The sequence below is a fragment of the Pseudophryne corroboree genome, chromosome 3 (genome assembly GCF_028390025.1).
Source record: "Pseudophryne corroboree isolate aPseCor3 chromosome 3, aPseCor3.hap2, whole genome shotgun sequence".
Taxonomy (NCBI): Eukaryota; Metazoa; Chordata; class Amphibia; order Anura; family Myobatrachidae; genus Pseudophryne; species Pseudophryne corroboree.
Genome location: NC_086446.1, coordinates 645,231,792 through 645,249,263, shown reverse-complemented (window position 1 = coordinate 645,249,263; position 17,472 = coordinate 645,231,792). Strand labels below are relative to the sequence as shown.

The 17,472-nt window shown below is 44.1% G+C and overlaps 1 protein-coding gene across 2 annotated transcripts in view; it reads right to left on the bottom strand.

Moving 5' to 3' along the window:
* PHYHIPL (phytanoyl-CoA 2-hydroxylase interacting protein like) overlaps nt 1–17,472 on the bottom strand; it is a 254,584-nt gene that overhangs the window by 83,796 nt on the left and 153,316 nt on the right. Inside the window, exon 1 of one of the 2 annotated variants that reach the window (XM_063961760.1) lies at nt 12,094–12,118. The exons of the other annotated variant lie outside the window; for it this stretch is intronic. The gene's annotated coding sequence lies outside the window, so the exon portion shown is untranslated. Of the gene's footprint in view, nt 1–12,093; nt 12,119–17,472 lie in introns of those variants that run through there. 2 annotated transcript variants of the gene reach the window in all.

Here is a 17,472-nt window from a genome sequence, read left to right as displayed (position 1 = left end):
ACATCACTGCCTCACTGACATACAGGCTGCTGCACTCCCCTCTATGTGTGCGGTACTGTGCTGTGTATTTTCATGGCCATGTGTTCATTTTTCCCTGGCTGGCTGACAGACTGTACTACAACGCTGCTCCCAGTGATGCTCCAGGGCTCCTGTCACACTGATCTCCATTTACAGTATTGTATCTTCCATCCCACTGTGCTGCTCCATTCTCTGTGCTTTTGCCTCCTCACAGCAGTGCGGTTCTACTGCCAGTGAACAGTGCAAATCACTACCCATGGCTGTGTAAGGACCTCGCAGCATGACAGGTGGCCAGTAACCCCCCCAGCACCTTCCTTGCTACGTTGTTTCATTACTGTGGAAGGTGCTCTGCCGCCGTAGTGCCAGTATGTTGTGTGTGTACTGCAACCTAGATCCACTGCTGGTTACTCCGTGGCAGATGCTGGCAGTGTCCTCCCTACAAGTACACTGACAGCCCTCCATAGGCGTGCGCAGGGGGGGTTCCTGGTGCGCACAGGCACCCCCTAATGTCTGTCACCCCCTCACACACCTGCTGCTGCTACAGTATCTGCGATCGCAGAGTGTGCTCATTTCTGTCCTCCCGCCCATTGCGCCCGCCACCCCCTCTGCTCAGTCTGGCTGTCATTCATTTGCATGGTGCAGCATCACTGACATAATCCTACTCCCAGTTCCTCTAAACTGTGGGATGTGTCGTGATGATGTCATGCCGCGTGCATGCCCGCTCATGCTCCCACCCATGCTCTCTCTCTCCTCATCATGTGCCAACGCCATAGAATACAGCGTTCCTCTTGGAGGAGGACAAGTTCAAATTCAATAACAATATATATTTCAAGAGATTAGGATATAATCTATGGTAATAAAATATACAAATTTAACAGATTTAATATATATGTATATATATATATATATATATATATCTGTGCATCAATTCTCTATATTATTTAGTTTGCATTGAGTGCCAATATGTGGTGGTAGACACGCCTGATAGGTGGTGCTAGACACGCCCATTAGGTGGTGTTAGACATGCCCAATAGGCGGTGCTAAACACGCCCTTCTAATCGTGCACCCCCTAATAAAATGTCCTGCGCACGCCTATGCAGCCCTCTATGTACTTTATGCGGCATGCAGGAAGCTCTGGGAGCACTCTGTACCCTCAGAGATGGCTCCCAGGGACAGGATGAGATCTGTCAGTGACAGACATGGTGCATGTATGACCAGAGCAAGTACTGCTGAGGAGGACATTGTTTCCATTTGTAGCACTGCTGAGGGGGACATTGTTTCCATTTGTAGCACTGCTGAGGGGGACATTGTTTCCATTTGTAGCACTGCTGAGGGGGACATTGTTTCCATTTGTAGCACTGCTAAGGGGGACATTGTTTCCATTTGTAGCACTGCTAAGGGGGACATTGTTTCCATTTGTAGCACTGCTGAGGAGGACATTGTTTTCATTTGTAGCACTGCTGAGGGGGACATTGTTTCCATTTGTAGCACTGCTGAGGAGGACATTGTTTCCATTTGTAGCACTGCTGAGGGGGACATTGTTTCCATTTGTAGCACTGCTGAGGAGGACATTGTTTCCATTTGTAGCACTGCTGAGGGGGACATTGTTTCCATTTGTAGCACTGCTGAGCGGGACTAATGTCCCACCTTGCAGCTTGCGGTACTCCCCTATGCAGTGCGCTTAGAATTATAAAAATGTTTTTACATTTTTTTTACTTTAGTTTTTTTTTACCTGCAACTGCAGGACACACTACTAAGTTACTGCAATAGACAATATACATACGGCTTGTTATCCCCATAAACATGTACAGAAGCATAGGATAAACTAAACACCAGAGAAGTTCATTAAAAAAACATCTGATACTGTAAACATGTAAAGCCGTTTACTAGAAGCACCCACTAATGTCGGATACATTTATTTCTACCTGTGAATAGATTCTGTGTTTGCGGAGTATTACATAAGCTGAGGAATTACAATTTGCATTTTATGAACAACCATCTGTATAATAAAACAGAACTGTTATTGACATGTATTACTGCAAAATGATGCTATGACCTCTGGACATGTTCTATGGGGGTCAACCCGACCCGTTCGCATGCAGCGGTTTATCGCTGCGGTGCGAATGGGTGCAGAATGCGCATGCGCTGCGGGCGCAGTGCGTGACGTTGCCCGGCGACCCGTTACATTGGGTCTTGAGAAGGAAGTGGTCGCAAAGCGGACCGCACAGAAGATTGACAGGAAGGAGGCGTGACAGGGCGGATCCGGACCGTTTGGAAACCGTTTTCGGGGAGTGGTGAGTGTAACGCAGGCATGTCCACAGAACGGAGGGCGGAGGAGTGACGTCAAAGCCGGGCCCATCATCGCTGGATCCATCGCACAGGGTAAGTATGTCCAGGGCTAGTCTACTTCTGCTTGAAATTTTTTAGCTTAGCAGGGCTGCACAAGCGATCGCAGTCCTGCTAAGCTAAAATACACTCCCCCATAGCATACTTGCCTACTCTCCCGGAATGGCCGGGAGGCTCCCGAAAATCGGGTGACCCTCCCGGCCCCCCGGAAGAGCAGGCAAGTCTCCCGATTCGTGGGGTCCCCCCTGCCCGTCCGCCCACTTAGTGTGTAAAGTGGGCGGTCCGGGCAGTTGATGACGCGATTCTTGCTGAATCGCGTCATCATAGCCACGCCCCCTGCCGTGTAATGCCGGTGATCGCGGTATTACAGAGTGGGGGCGTGGCTTAAAAGAGGCACCGTCATGACCCCGCCCTTGCTCCGCCCCCGCTCCGCCCTTTCTCCGCCCCGTCCCACCCCCTCCACGACGTCACAGCCTCCCCTGCCCGCCCTCTGAGCTGACCTGGCTGCTCTCTCCTGCAGAGAGCAGCCAAAATGTAGGTAAGTATGCCCCATAGGCGTGTACTAGTTGATCGCAGCAGCAGCAAAAAGTTGCTGGCTGCGATCAACTTGGAATGACCACCTATGTATCACATCCAACATGTTACTAAAGAACAGATTTAATTACAGTACATGGATATTGAACCCTTAACACACATCTTCTCAATGCAATATAATGTTACACTGCAGTTTTCTTTTAGACGCATGTTGTTGTTTTTTTGTTTGTTTTTTAAATCAAGTTAAGCACTTTGCATTACAGATTTCATATACCTGTGTATAAAACTGTAGCTACATTAACCCATTCACACATATTTCAAGTGTATGCAAGTGTATTTAATAGACACTCGCTTTTTCATGCACACTGAAAGGCCTCACAGACTCCTTTAATAGACATAATAGTGATTTCATAGAATGTATCACTGTAGTCATTGTTTACATACATAAACACTCTCTTTGTATACCCAATGGTGTTCTCATACAGTCCACTATATAATCTTTACATTTGTAGAGAGAGAGGAAAAAAAATTATCTGTAATACGCTTTTACCAAAACCTCATTGGATAAAATTATATTACAGCAGTTTACATGTTTTAAGTAGTAATAGCAGTGGTACTCAAACTATGTGCCGTGGCACCCTGGGGTGTCTCTGGGTAGTTGCGGGTGTGCCCCGAGTTGGTGGTCTAGGACTAATTCAAATTATTTATGGACAATGTAATAGACACAACCAGTGCTTATGGCTTCCAATCATAAAATATGTGGACAGACAGAAGCAAATCCTGCCCCTCACCACATTACTGACCTTAAGAATGACATATACTGTCAGCACAATTTACTTAATTAAATATTTTTTTTCTGTATTTCTCAATAACAAAATTTTGGCCTAGGGGGCCGTGAAAACAATTCTGATACTTTAGGGCGCCGTGACTCAAAAATGTTTGGGAACGACAGAGCTATAGTATAAATGTTAGAGCTGGAGATATTGTTTCAGTTCTGCCTTTAGACTAGGACTTGGAGGACTGCTGCAGTTACTACTCACAAATGTCACAGCGATTCTATAATATGGTTTTCAATGAGTCTACACAGGACTGAAAACACTGATTTGACTGCTCCATCTAATGGGCCCTACGCACTTGCCGATTGGACGCCCCGGCGGCGGAGGATGACGGGGGAGTGACGTTTCTTCACTCCCCCCGTCACCCGGCCCCATAGCTATGCATGCTAACATGGACGAGGTTGTCGATATTGGCATGCATGTGTAAACAAGCCGGCACCAACGATGAACGAGCGTATCGTTGGTGCCTACACACTGAAAGATATGAACGGTATCTTGTTCATTAATGAACGAGATAGTTCATATCCCTGACGAAGGCCAACACTGGCCGATACGCGTTGGAGCAAACGCACATTACTACCTCCATACATCTTTTGCCTACTGACCATCTAACTGAGTGCCAGAACAAGAGACCAGAAGGACGGAGGACGGAGAGAGCGAGAGGACGACGAGAGATAGACGGGACCCGGAGGCACCCGAGACTGGTCACGTGGTTAGACCAACCCGGAAGTGCAGGAGAACGCCGGGCCGCGACCGACACGGAGAAGACCGCTGGCGGAGGGACAAGGAGACGGAGCAGAAGCTACAAGGTAAGGGACTCTGTAGGAGAGGAGAAGGCGCGGCGGACAGCACTAACTGTGCTAGAAGCAGCCCCTACCTCTCTCTCCAAGACTCATGACTGTTCCCCTTCTGTCCAGGGCACCGTGTTGCGCTCATTAGAGCGACATCAGGGTGACCCAGGGCGTAGAGGGGCACAGCCTGTCCGGAGTCCTAACTACCCTAGCACTCACCATACCCTGACCCCTCATCGCCAGCGGCAACCCAGGGGTACCCCACATATTTTTCTTGGTCCTTTTTTCTTTTTCTTCCTCTTTTCCGGATCCAAAGACAATAGATTACTTCACCTGAAGCTCTGGACATTTGCCTTGCACATATTAACGATTCACTCAGAGGTGGGACGCCACCATTCTGGAGTGACCAACATGTTAGAAAAATTCCACCTTTATAACAAAGAACTCCATCGCTGTTTCTGACAGCAGAGGAATATCCTCATACCCACTCCCCCCCCCCTTTTTCTTTCTTCCTTTTTTTCTTTTTATCACACTACCAACATTTATTATTCATTTATAATAAAAACAGAATCTTTCATTGTAATACTGTTTATTGCATTTTTTCCATATCAGCATCAAGTTACGCATAGGGCTAAGGGTGTCAAACTGCATATTGTTTTAGGAATCAAATCATTATACACCTCTTTACACACACCATAGATATCAGGCGCACCTGTGAAAACCCGTTATCATTTCAGTGTAATCGGCCAGTGTGTAGGGCCCTTAAGACTATTCTCTTTATAGCTTTAGGGTTTTATCCTCTAATATAAATGACAATTTATAGGCACTATAGAACAGGCAAGTGTCCTTGCTGGGTACAAAAGATTAGATTTGTTCTATACAAATACACTACAATAAAAGAATGTGCATAGCACTGGAGGGTTTCATTAATCGAATACTTACTGTATACAGAGTACTCTTAATACCCTTTTGTTTTAAAAAATATTTTGCCCCTGTGCTTAAATATAGTTAAGCATAGCGTAGAGAAGTGCTAAAGAAATTATTTTAATGGTTCTATATGCCAATATCAAGCTAACTAACACTATGTATCGCTGCTTATAGATTGAAGTTGTTCTTGCATTTAAAGTACCAAGCCAGGGCTCACCTTGCAAAGGCTTTCTCCTTGATAACAACACCCTAACACCTTTTGGTGAAGGGTCATGGTGAAATGCGCACAGTTTGACCTAGGTCCCTGATTGCCAGGCAGTGCTTTTTTCTATAGACAAAATGAAGGCCCATTCATCTAAGGTTACAGTTGTTACAAGATTTATAGTACCTTCTACACTCTGGCTAAGTGCTCCAAATCTGATTTTATTCATTTCTGAAGTTATTTCAAGGTTGTCTTCCTGTTTCTGGAACTAGTTAGAAAATTAGACAAAAAGAAGAAGCTGGCACTGCATACAGATGTGTCCTTATACATCATTGCTGCAGTTGTGCCAAACCGTCCCACTGCACGCCATGTCCTGTGAGACTTTGCTAGCATTGGGCGTCTTATTTGCAACTCTTTTGATGAAAATGCTTTAGTCGTAACAAATGCAGCTAGGACACACCAAGACACTGTGCTGATTCATTTTATAATTAATACTTGTATATCTGTGTGCAACTGAGTCTCTGGGGTATATTTACTAAAGTGCAGATTTTTCGAAGTGGAGATGTTGCCCATAGCAACCCTATGAATCTGTATACGAAGCACTACATGTAGCAGCTGAGCTTTATTCCAATACAAATTCCGTTGTGCTCCATCACACACAATATACAAGCGTTGCATATCAAATTAAGCACCGATGCGTCCTAGCCATGTTGCAACTAAGAAGCATTTTTGGCAAAAAAGATGCCCGATGCTAGCAGAGTGGCACAGGACCTGGACACATTTCTGTACCACCACAAAAAAGCACTGTTGCTGGATATAGGGTCATGAGATTACTAAACTCCAAAATCTAAGCTTTTTGTTGCTTGACGCGTTTCAATCAGTAATTCTGATCTTTTTCAATGCCTTGCCTTGAAAAAGATCAGAATTACTGATTGAAACGCGTTGGCTGATGAGAGGGACAGAACGGCGACCTGACCAGACGAGGATAAGACGGGTGATCCATTCTTGGAGCTGAAATATTCCCCGGGAATTTTTTTGAACATCTATTGGTTCCTTTTATGTGCACCTTAAACTCCGTAAATCTGGTAGGAAGCCACCCTCATATCTGTTCATATGGATGTAACAACTATGGATTAATTACCATATCCTTGCTTGGATATTTTATGATGACTTTTTTTTTTTATTATTAAAAAAACCTGTTTTTAAGAACACATGGTCATTTTGTTATGAGTGAATTACAGGTTAATGAATTAATATGATTAACATTGTCTGTAATCATGCTGCACTAGATTGCTTTTTTCTATTTTCACATGTCTGTTTATCTGGATACCACATCTCTCATCAATTAAGAAGAAATTAGCAGATTGAGGGAGCTCCATCCTGTCATAAATTAAGTAGAATTATATGTTATTAATTAACTTATTAGGAGGCGCAGAGAAGGGGTCACCCCATTTTTTCCATATTTGTACTGTCTTTGGGTCAGGATAAACACCCAAGGGGTTACTCTGTTTCTTGCTACCTATTTACAGCGCGAATTGGTGTGGGTGCACTTTTTTTGTTTAGTTGATCCAAATAGGTGCCCAACAGAGAAATCTAATAACCTTTCATAACTTGAAAAAAGCTGAGAAAAGCGTTGTGTTTTAAGTAAAACACTTTCCAGAATGAAATAAAATTCTCTGCACAGTGGCGGAGAATGGCAATCCCAGCATCAGGAGATCGTGGTTCCATACTCCAGAGACCCCATCTCTGCTCTCAATGGAGCTGCAGGACTTTGGAATCTCCTCAGCTATGGGCCCAAAAGGGTGGCTTCCCCAGCTTCAGTGGGAGTGCTGCCGCTACTGCTTATGCACACCCCCGACTCTCCCCTGTCTGCCTGTAATCCAACCAACCTCATCCTCAGCTTCCCTCTTCACTCTTTTCCCCGCTATCACTGAAACCTGGATTTATCACTCTGACATCATTTTACCCATTTCTTTCTGTCTCATTGCCAGCTATCCTTTTCCCACACCTCCCACAATGGTAACAAAATGGGTGGTAGCGTGGGTTTTCTCTACCTATAGTGCATGCATCAAGTTATTTCCCCTAAGTCCCCTATTTTGTCCTCCTTTATTGAAGATCACTCTGTCTGACTTTTCCACCCTATCCTCCTCATTCTTCCTTGACAATTTAACCACCTTGCTTTCTCTCTTTGAATTTCCCTTCCTTCATTTTGGATGATTTGAATACTCCCATCAATGATCGAATGCTAAACTTCTCTCCCTCTATTCCTCTGTCAATGCTATCCAATGGACTATCTTCTCTTGTCCTTACCATTGCCACCAATCACCTTTTCCCGGTAAATATACAGATATGTCCACTTACATCTAGCCTCTCTGCTTAACAACCATTCTAGTCCCAACATGCCGTGGTGTGACTTGGTAGTGCCGAGCATCTTTACGTGTGAGTTTTTTCTATCTAATTCACAAAACGATGTGAAAAGGATGCACAAGCAGATTTTGCTGATTAAAATTATATGTGGCATGCTTACATTCTGTGTGCAATCCATGGCTGTATCTGCATACAAAATGACACATTACAGTGTTTTCCTTCATGACCTCTCAGTTGACCAACCACTCCTTTTTAAACCTTCCACTCTCTTGGGCTCTGTGAAACTGCTCCTCTCCTCCTCTTTGTGTTGGTGTTCCCTAAGGCTCTGTCCTTGATCCCCTTCTCTTTTCTTGCTAGACATCCAACATTGGTGGCTTCATCAGCTCCTTTTTTCCACAATACTCCTTAAATGTTTGTTATACACATTCTTCTCCTATTACTTCTCCCTCTGCACCTCTCTAACAACTGTCTCTCTACCATCTCTTCCTAAACATCCCAATACTTTATTGAACTCACCATGTCTAGCACTGTCCTTTTGTCTCCCCCTCCACCCCCAAGAGATCTTCTTTTAAAGCAACTAATTTTTTTGTGTGCTGCTAACACTATCATCTCATCTGTCCATCAATTTCACTGCCTGGGTGTCATCCTTAACTCCTTCATCTTTTCTTCACCCAAACATACATGCTACAGTATTTCCCTTTCCAGCTACTTTATCAATACGCTCTATAGGATTAGGATCAACCAATTTGCTTACACATGCCCTCGTCATCTACCACCTGGACTACTACAATCGCCATCTCTCTGATCTTAATCTCTTCCGTCTCTTTTCTAAAAAATCTATATGTAATGTTGCTGCTTATCAGGTCTTCCTATATTATTCCTCTGATTCAACTTCTCCTCTCATTCACCTCCGCCACTTCCTCCACAGAATACAGTTTAAGATGCTCACCGTCACTTTCAATCACTCCACCCCCTCCAATCTCCCCCCCCAACATCTGTAATCTCATCTCAGTCCACACTCTCTTGTCATCTCCATTCTTTTGCAGATTGTTACCTTGCTTTCTGTGCCTTTCCCTTCCTATGGAACCCTTTCCACTGCCATATGAGACAGTTTTCCAGCCTGGATTGTTTCAAACATAACCTAGAAATGCATCTGTTCATAAAAGCCCACCAGCCCACTCACATTTTTTACTCACATCCTCTCTCCTGTAAAAGCTAGGAACAGAGCATTTTATACCAGAGTGAAATAATCTAGTGTAACCATCTTATTTTTCACATTAGAGGAAATAAAACAAAACTAATCAAACTAATATAAAACACTATACTAAACATTCTGCTGCAATGACATTAAAAACTTGATGGGCCAAATGTAACAGAGTGAGAGTTTCAAAAAGTGAGAGATTTGCTAAGGTTTTGTAGTTTTTTTCAAAGTGGCAATAATTTACACAGCAAGATCAACCTGGTTTTGCAGTGTAAATGATTGCCACTTTAAAAAAAAAACTGAAAAACCTTACCAAATCTCTCACTTTCTGAAACTCTCACTCTATTACATTTGGCCCCAGAAGTTTTTACAAAAATAAGAATTTACTTACCGATAATTCTATTTCTCGGAGTCCGTAGTGGATGCTGGGGTTCCTGAAAGGACCATGGGGAATAGCGGCTCCGCAGGAGACAGGGCACAAAAAGTAAAGCTTTAGGATCAGGTGGTGTGCACTGGCTCCTCCCCCTATGACCCTCCTCCAAGCCTCAGTTAGGATACTGTGCCCGGACGAGCGTACACAATAAGGAAGGATTTTGAATCCCGGGTAAGACTCATACCAGCCACACCAATCACACTGTACAACCTGTGATCTGAACCCAGTTAACAGTATGATAACAGCGGAGCCTCTGAAAAGATGGCTCACAAAAATAATAACCCGATTTTTGTAACTATGTACAAGTATTGCAGATAATCCGCACTTGGGATGGGCGCCCAGCATCCACTACGGACTCCGAGAAATAGAATTATCGGTAAGTAAATTCTTATTTTCTCTATCGTCCTAGTGGATGCTGGGGTTCCTGAAAGGACCATGGGGATTATACCAAAGTTCCCAAACGGGCGGGAGAGTGCGGATGACTCTGCAGCACCGAATGAGAGAACTCCAGGTCCTCCTTAGCCAGGGTATCAAATTTGTAGGATTTTACAAACGTGTTTGCCCCTGACTAAGTAGCCGCTCGGCAAAGTTGTAAAGCCGAGACCCCTCGGGCAGCCGCCCAAGATGAGCCCACCTTCCTTGTGGAATGGGCATTTACATATTTTGGCTGTGGCAGGCCTGCCACAGAATGTGCAAGCTAAACTTTTCTAAGCAGCTCTTTAGGAGAGCCACCTAGATTGCACCCTTCTCGGCCGGGCACAAAAACCTAACTGAGGCTTGGAGGAGGGTCATAGGGGGAGGAGCCAGTGCACACCACCTGATCCTAAAGCTTTACTTTTTGTGCCCTGTCTCCTGCGGAGCCGCTATTCCCCATGGTCCTTTCAGGAACCCCAGCATCCACTAGGACGATAGAGAAAAGTAAATGTGAAAGTAATAGAAGAGCACAAAATTGCTTTGAATATATAAGTGTGTGTTAAAGAATTCATGAGCTATTTCCAAAATCTTACATTAGGTCAGTAAAAAAAATTTATGATGGTAACTGATACAAATTAGAGACTATAAACAAATCAATGAACATAATGGATGTAGTCAATACAATATGGAATCAGCATTACACACATCAGACCAATCAAATGTAGACTGTAGTTTCTGCAACTGTACACACACAATAAAAGAGTCAAGTAAGATTTTCAGGGGTAAAACCTTGGATTGTTCTCGAGAAAAACAGTGCCACATGGGACCCGAAGCCGAGTACTGTGACATCTCAGCCTGCGCAAGGTTCTGACACAAGGAAAAAGAGCTGGATAATTCTCCAGCCTATGAAAAAGGAGCAAACAGAAACAGGTACGCTCTATCAATATTTACTCTAAATATAAGTATTTTCTAATAATTGTAATAGTAAAGAAAACTATATAAAAAAACACTCTGCAAAATGCACAAAAAATCCAATGTCACTGACATTAAAATAAGAGGAATAGTTCTAGGTTTACCATACTATCCCTTTAAAGCAGGGCCGTAACTAGGTATGTGCGGCCCTCCTCTCCCAGCCAAGCCGGAGCTTATAGTGCAGCAACCCCGGTCCTCCCTGTTTGAAAGGGCCCCCCGCCACAGTGGCACAAACCGGATCTCTTATAGATCTGATCTGTGGTGCACTGCTGCGCTCGAGTGTGCGACTCCTCACTGCACACTGACAGCACGGCGCCGAAGTTGGAAATCCGTACACAGGACAGCTGAGTGATGGCTCAGCTGTCCAATAACATTTGTAGCAGCAGCCTGTGGGGAGGGAGGAGGAAGGATCACTGGCAGCAGCGTCAGGCAGCGCGTGGAGTCGCCAGGCGCACGGAGGTTATTTGTTGCTTGGAGCTCATCTGCTGTCTGTGTCCGTGGTCACAGCTCCCTGTCTGCCAGCCAGCCAAACAGAATAAAGTAAGGATGGCTGTATTACCATCTATCTGCTATAAATTAATTTAGAATGTTAGGTGTGTGTGTGTGTGTGTGTGTGTGTGTATACATATATATATATATATATATATATATATATATAGTGCAAAAGACCCGGCACTCCTCTCGCTCCCCAGCGTGTCAGAAATGTGCTCCCGTGCCCTCACCTTCTAGGACCTGGATCCCATGGATAGCAGTGGAAATAAGTGCGGCACTGGGAGTCTTGCAATGAAAAGTGAAAAAGCCGTGTCTTTATTTCATCTACGTTTCGGGGACGCAGCCCCTTCGTCAGGATAACCACAAAGTGTAATAAAACGTGTTTAAATTAGTGATGAGCGAGGTTCGGTTTTACTCGGTTTTACTCGGTTCTCAAAACGGCATCTTATTGGCTATCCAAAACACGTGACATCCGTGAGCCAATAAGATGCCGTAAAACCGAGTAAAACCGAATCCGCTCATCACTAGTTTAAATACCATTAGAAAAAGGAGGTACTCACCGCCGCCTTCAGCCACGCTGCCCGGGTCCCGGTCCTGACGTCACTCCGCCCACCGGAAGTGACGCGGCTCCGGTCCGTGCGGCTAGCGCACTGAGGCTAGGGTAAAAGTAACCATGACAACAAGTTACAACAAAGTAGCAGCTGCGCTAACTCGTATGAAGTGCATCGTGTTTAACATACAATAAGTGTATAATCATTAGACTCATATACGCTTGGAGTGCCGTACCTTCTATCTCCTGCTGTTGCTATCTCCTCGTTCGGGCACCCGGCGCACAGACCACCTAAGGGAGAGCCGGACCACATTCTGTATGTATATATATATATATATATATATATATATATATATAAAATCTATGTATATATAGACCCGTCAAAGACGGCGGCATATCATTCATGTAATTCATCGGCCTTCCTCTTTATTAGGGGCCAAACGGGGGGATTCTACCTGCCGTAATGTGACAAAAGGAGCTTTACCTGTCGTACTGTGTCAGAGGGGATTCTACCTGCTGTATTGTGTGACAGAGGTTCTACCTGCCGTAATGTGTGTAAGTGGCACTACTGTTTGGCATAATTTGAATAATGGAGACTACTGTGTAACGTAATATGAATTGGTATTATTTTTTGGTCATGTCCCTTCCCCATGAAGCCACCCCTATATTTTTGATGCACACCTACGACGCGCACTGGCCCAATTTTTAATATGGGGGTGGGGGGGAGGGGGTGGCCCGCCGATGCTGTTTCTTGCACACAGCGCTAAAATGTCTAGTTACGGCACTGCTTTAAACTGAGACACTAATTAATTACACAGGTTCTGTGGCTGGCTGACTTCAAGCTTGCATTTCATCGGGTTTTAACCAGCCACAGAACCTGTGTAATCCATGAGCGTCCCAGTTTAAAGGGATGGTATGGTAAGCCTAAATATAGCAATATACAGTTCCATAGTACATTTCTGTAGAATTTGCATGATATAATAAGCGATTAGCTTCCTTACGGCTGGGAACCTGGTGGAGAGCGCAATGCCGGCGTCCACATACCAATGCCGATCAGGATGCCAGCGTCACATTACAGACAGCCGGCATCCCGATCATCCTCACATCGGGACGCGCTGGCATCCCGCCGTGGAGGGGGGATGTTAGGTTTAGGCGGGAGAACGTGGGTTAGGAAGCAGGGATGGGAAGATTAGGGTTAGGGACCGGGGAGGGAGGGTTAGGGTTAGGCATTTAGTAGGGGAGGTTAGGGTTAGGCATTAAGCAGGGTGGGTTAGGTTTAGGCAGTGGGGAAGGGAGGGTTAGAGTTAGGCACTACCGGGGAGGGTTAGGGTTAGGCACACAGAAGGGAGGGTTAGGGTTAGGCACCACCGGTGACGGTTAAGGTTAGGCACCACTGGGGATGGTTAGGGTTAGGCACCACCGGGGAAGGTTAGGGTTAGTCACACAGAAGGGAGGGTTAGGGTAGGGAAAAGGTGAGGGTTAGGGGGCTGAATGGGGGGCTGTCAGGATTATGATGGATATGATGGCGCTGTCGGTATACTGACAGACAGTATCCCGTCTATCGACAAATCATACTAAACCCAATAAGCATAATCATGCAGATCAATCTAAATTAATAGAAATTTATGTCCAGCTACAAAAATAAGTGTGCACGCGCACAGTGTTTATTCACTGGGGGAGAGGTACTGGGGGCATGTCCAGCAGTTCACAGAGCGCTGGGAATGCCCCCACAGTGATTAAAACTGTTGCGGAACTTCCCGCAAGGCCATGCCCCTAAATTTCGGGGTTGCGCCTTAGCTGCATCTAGCTGTCCCTCTTTCATGAATGGAGTCACTTAGCACCATAATGCCAGATACAACATTGGGTTTTTTGTGATACATTAGCGTCAAATGAAATATATACTGTATGTATTTGGAAATGAGTGAAGGTTAGGCAGAAGACATAGGGCTTTCAGTTCTTAGCATACAGGTTGAGTCCCTCATACAATAAATGCTGGGAACAGAAGTATTCTGGATTTTCTGTGTCTTGGAATATGTACATCCCATAATGACGCTAACCACAGAATGCATTTATGTTTCATTTACACCTTACACATATGGGGTTACTCAGGTCGCATCGCTAATTGGTGCGACCGCAATGACCCCAGCGGCATTGCGCAGGTCCTATCCTGCGCATGCGGTAGCAGCCAATGCGATCTGATCCCATTGTCTCCGAACGCCTCTGCCTGATTAACAGGTACAGGCGTTCGAAGGGTGGCGACCAAGCATTGTGGGTCGGGTGGCGCAAAGAAAACAGGGGCTGGGTCAGCTGCATTCATACACAGTCGCTCCAATTAAGAAGATGGCGGTGGACCGTCTGCATACGCAGCGGTCGCAGCCACTGGGCAGGCCATTCTGCATGCTAGGCAGCCTTGCCCTGCGAAGGGTGGCCCCCAGCATGCGAAAAAAAGGATTGCAGATTCTGCTTATTAGCAGAATCTGCAATCCAACCTGAATAACCCCCATAGCTTGGAGGTAATTTGACACAATATTGTTAATAATTTTGTGAATGAACAAGGTTTGTGTATATTGAACTATCAGAAAGCAAAACTATCTCAATGGCGCTCCAAAAATGTTGGATTTTGGATAATATCGGTTATCTCAATTCTGGATAAGGGAGATACAGTTTTTATTTTATGAGCACCAAATAAAAAAATATTCTATACTTGCCTTCTCGCATAGCCCTGTTTTGCTATTCACTTTTATGCATGTCATCATATCCCTCTCCCAGTGACATAATACTGTATGTGACTCCCACCACCACACACCTCTTACATGGACATCCCCCTACTAATATCCCAGAACACAGCATGGAAAAAAATGCAACATGATACATTTATTTCACATACATTCAGTACACTAATATCCCCATTCTACAGTAAGCCTGGAGGGAGATGAAGCATTAATCAGCTCATAGCTGTCATGTTACCTGCTGTATATGGGACATGCATAGTATGCAAAGTCAGCCCTATCTTAGCAGATCACCACTGCCACATTTTTATTTTTTCCTAATTCTTATCTTCTCTGTTTCACCATTTTAATTTAAAAAAATGTGTTGGTTTTCTTGTACTGAATGGGTGCATGAGATCCTGGTCTTGATGACCCGAGTGTTGGGAGAGTTACACAGGGACCGGACACAATATGAAATATGTTTTATTGCTGACTGAATAGATTAACCTTACATCGGGAATTGCCCAACTGCCTGATTGAGGAAACTTTGTACAGAGATATTTTTGACCAACAGTTAACTGACTTAATTAAAAGTAAAACAAAAAAAGGGGAGATTCATCAAATCTTGTAGAGGTATAAAATGGAGATATATAAAGTGACAACAAAACAGTTCTAAATTGTAATTTTACAAGCTGTTCTAGAAATATGACTATTGCAAGATGGTTGGTTGCTATGAGCAACTTCTCCAGTTATTCTCTCCAATATCTGATACATTTCCCTCTTAATCTGTGTCTGTCCTTTTGAGTTGTGATGTATATGACATACCTGCCAACTTCCCCAGAACATCAAGGAGACTCTCAAAAAAGAAGAAAACCCACCCTCACCCTGATGACTTCAGCACTGAAACAGGCAGCTGTGATGATATGATTCCCTGCAAATTGTGTCATTGTGGCTCTGACTCCTTCTGTAAAACATGAAACACTTCATAGCGCAATGCACCCCGCAGTGGTCCCTGGTACCTCCCCCCTCCAGCATCTCCCAGAAGAGTGTTCCACAGTCGACAACTACAATATGTAACAATAATAGCATAATATCACAGGGACCACACTACAGGCTGTTTTAGACCATTATCTCTTTGTATCAGCAAACTGATGGCATTGAGGTAGCTTACAGTGTTAAGCCACGTACGCAAAAGACGATACCGGCCCGATATGTTGTTTCTGGTTGAAACAGAACGACATATCGGGCATATCGTTTAGTGTGTATGCCCGATATGTGGGTGTCGGCAGACGTTAGCAACGTCGCTCGGTCGGCCCTGCTGCACCGCCAACCGGGCGGTAACACTAGCGGCACAGATTATGCTACTGAAAAGAATGGAACAGTGATCGTTCTGTCCTTCATTAGATCATTCTGATGTGTTCTGCAGTAACAATATGTTGGACCGTTGCCCGTCATATCGACCTGGTACACATCGTCTCAATGTGTTCCCAGCTTTAGGGGTATTTCTACTAAAGTAAATTTTCTGAGATTTTCATAATTTAAAATCGATATTGTATTTTAGGGGCTATAACACCACATGTAATAACAGGTGATTTTTTTTTAATGTTAATTCTAATATTAAGGGTGGTATTTATCAAAGTTCAGGTACAGATAAAACTGTGAGAGGCTGTGTATGAAAAATCACCATTAGGAGCTGATTGGTTGGTACGTTACCTCTCACAATTTTATCTCTCTCCCAGCTTTAATAAATTCGCCCCTAATTTTTAAATGTTAGTACATGTGGTTTAGCCCCTGAAACACAACATCAATTTAGATGGATTTTCATATACCCCATATTGTCTTTCCTTTGTGGACAAGCACATAATGACTGCCCTCTCAACCTGCATTCTTTTCTAGCACATTACAATGGACTGAAAGCATAAATAAGAATAAAGTTACATTACAGCTTGCAACATTTCACATCCATGCCAAAAACACTCTAAATCATTTCTTTCACCTACAGTTGTAATGTAATACATTTGCTTGCCATTAGTCAAACACTGCATGTGGATTGTTACTTTATCACTGCGCATGGTCTTCTAACTCCTTTTAGAATGTGCAGTGAGGCAGAGCGGTTCTTCAATAATACACTTCCTTTGCAGAATTAAATTAGCCGTCTGTTGTCAGAAGATTCCAGCAGTATGTAAATTAGCTGTCTGCTCTCATACTGGAGGATCTTGATTATTTTGCTTTTGTTGATTGCACCAGACTCCCGGCAAGTGTAATGTACAGTAGTGAGTAGCCCAACTTAAGTTTGATTAACCCAATCTGAGTGTGATTTTTAAATGTTCCACAGCAGAGATAGGTCTAATTTAGAAACACTTGGAAGATTTTGGTAGCATTTATGTGGCAGGCTTTCATGTAATCAAGGAACTTTTAAAGACTTTAACAAGCTAATACTGTTGTATCCTGTAATCATAAAATCAGCTGAAAGCTGCAGTACAATGTAACACTTGGCAGCACTCCTAATATTGTGAGAAAAATACTTGAAATGTTAGAATTGGACTACTTGCAGATGTTCATTTTGCTCCTGATGTAAATTTTCGTATCCGGCCTCTAAGATGACAGTACTTAGGTCGACACTGTCTAGGTCGACCACTATTGGTCGACAGTCATTAGGTCAACCACTATTGGTCGACAGT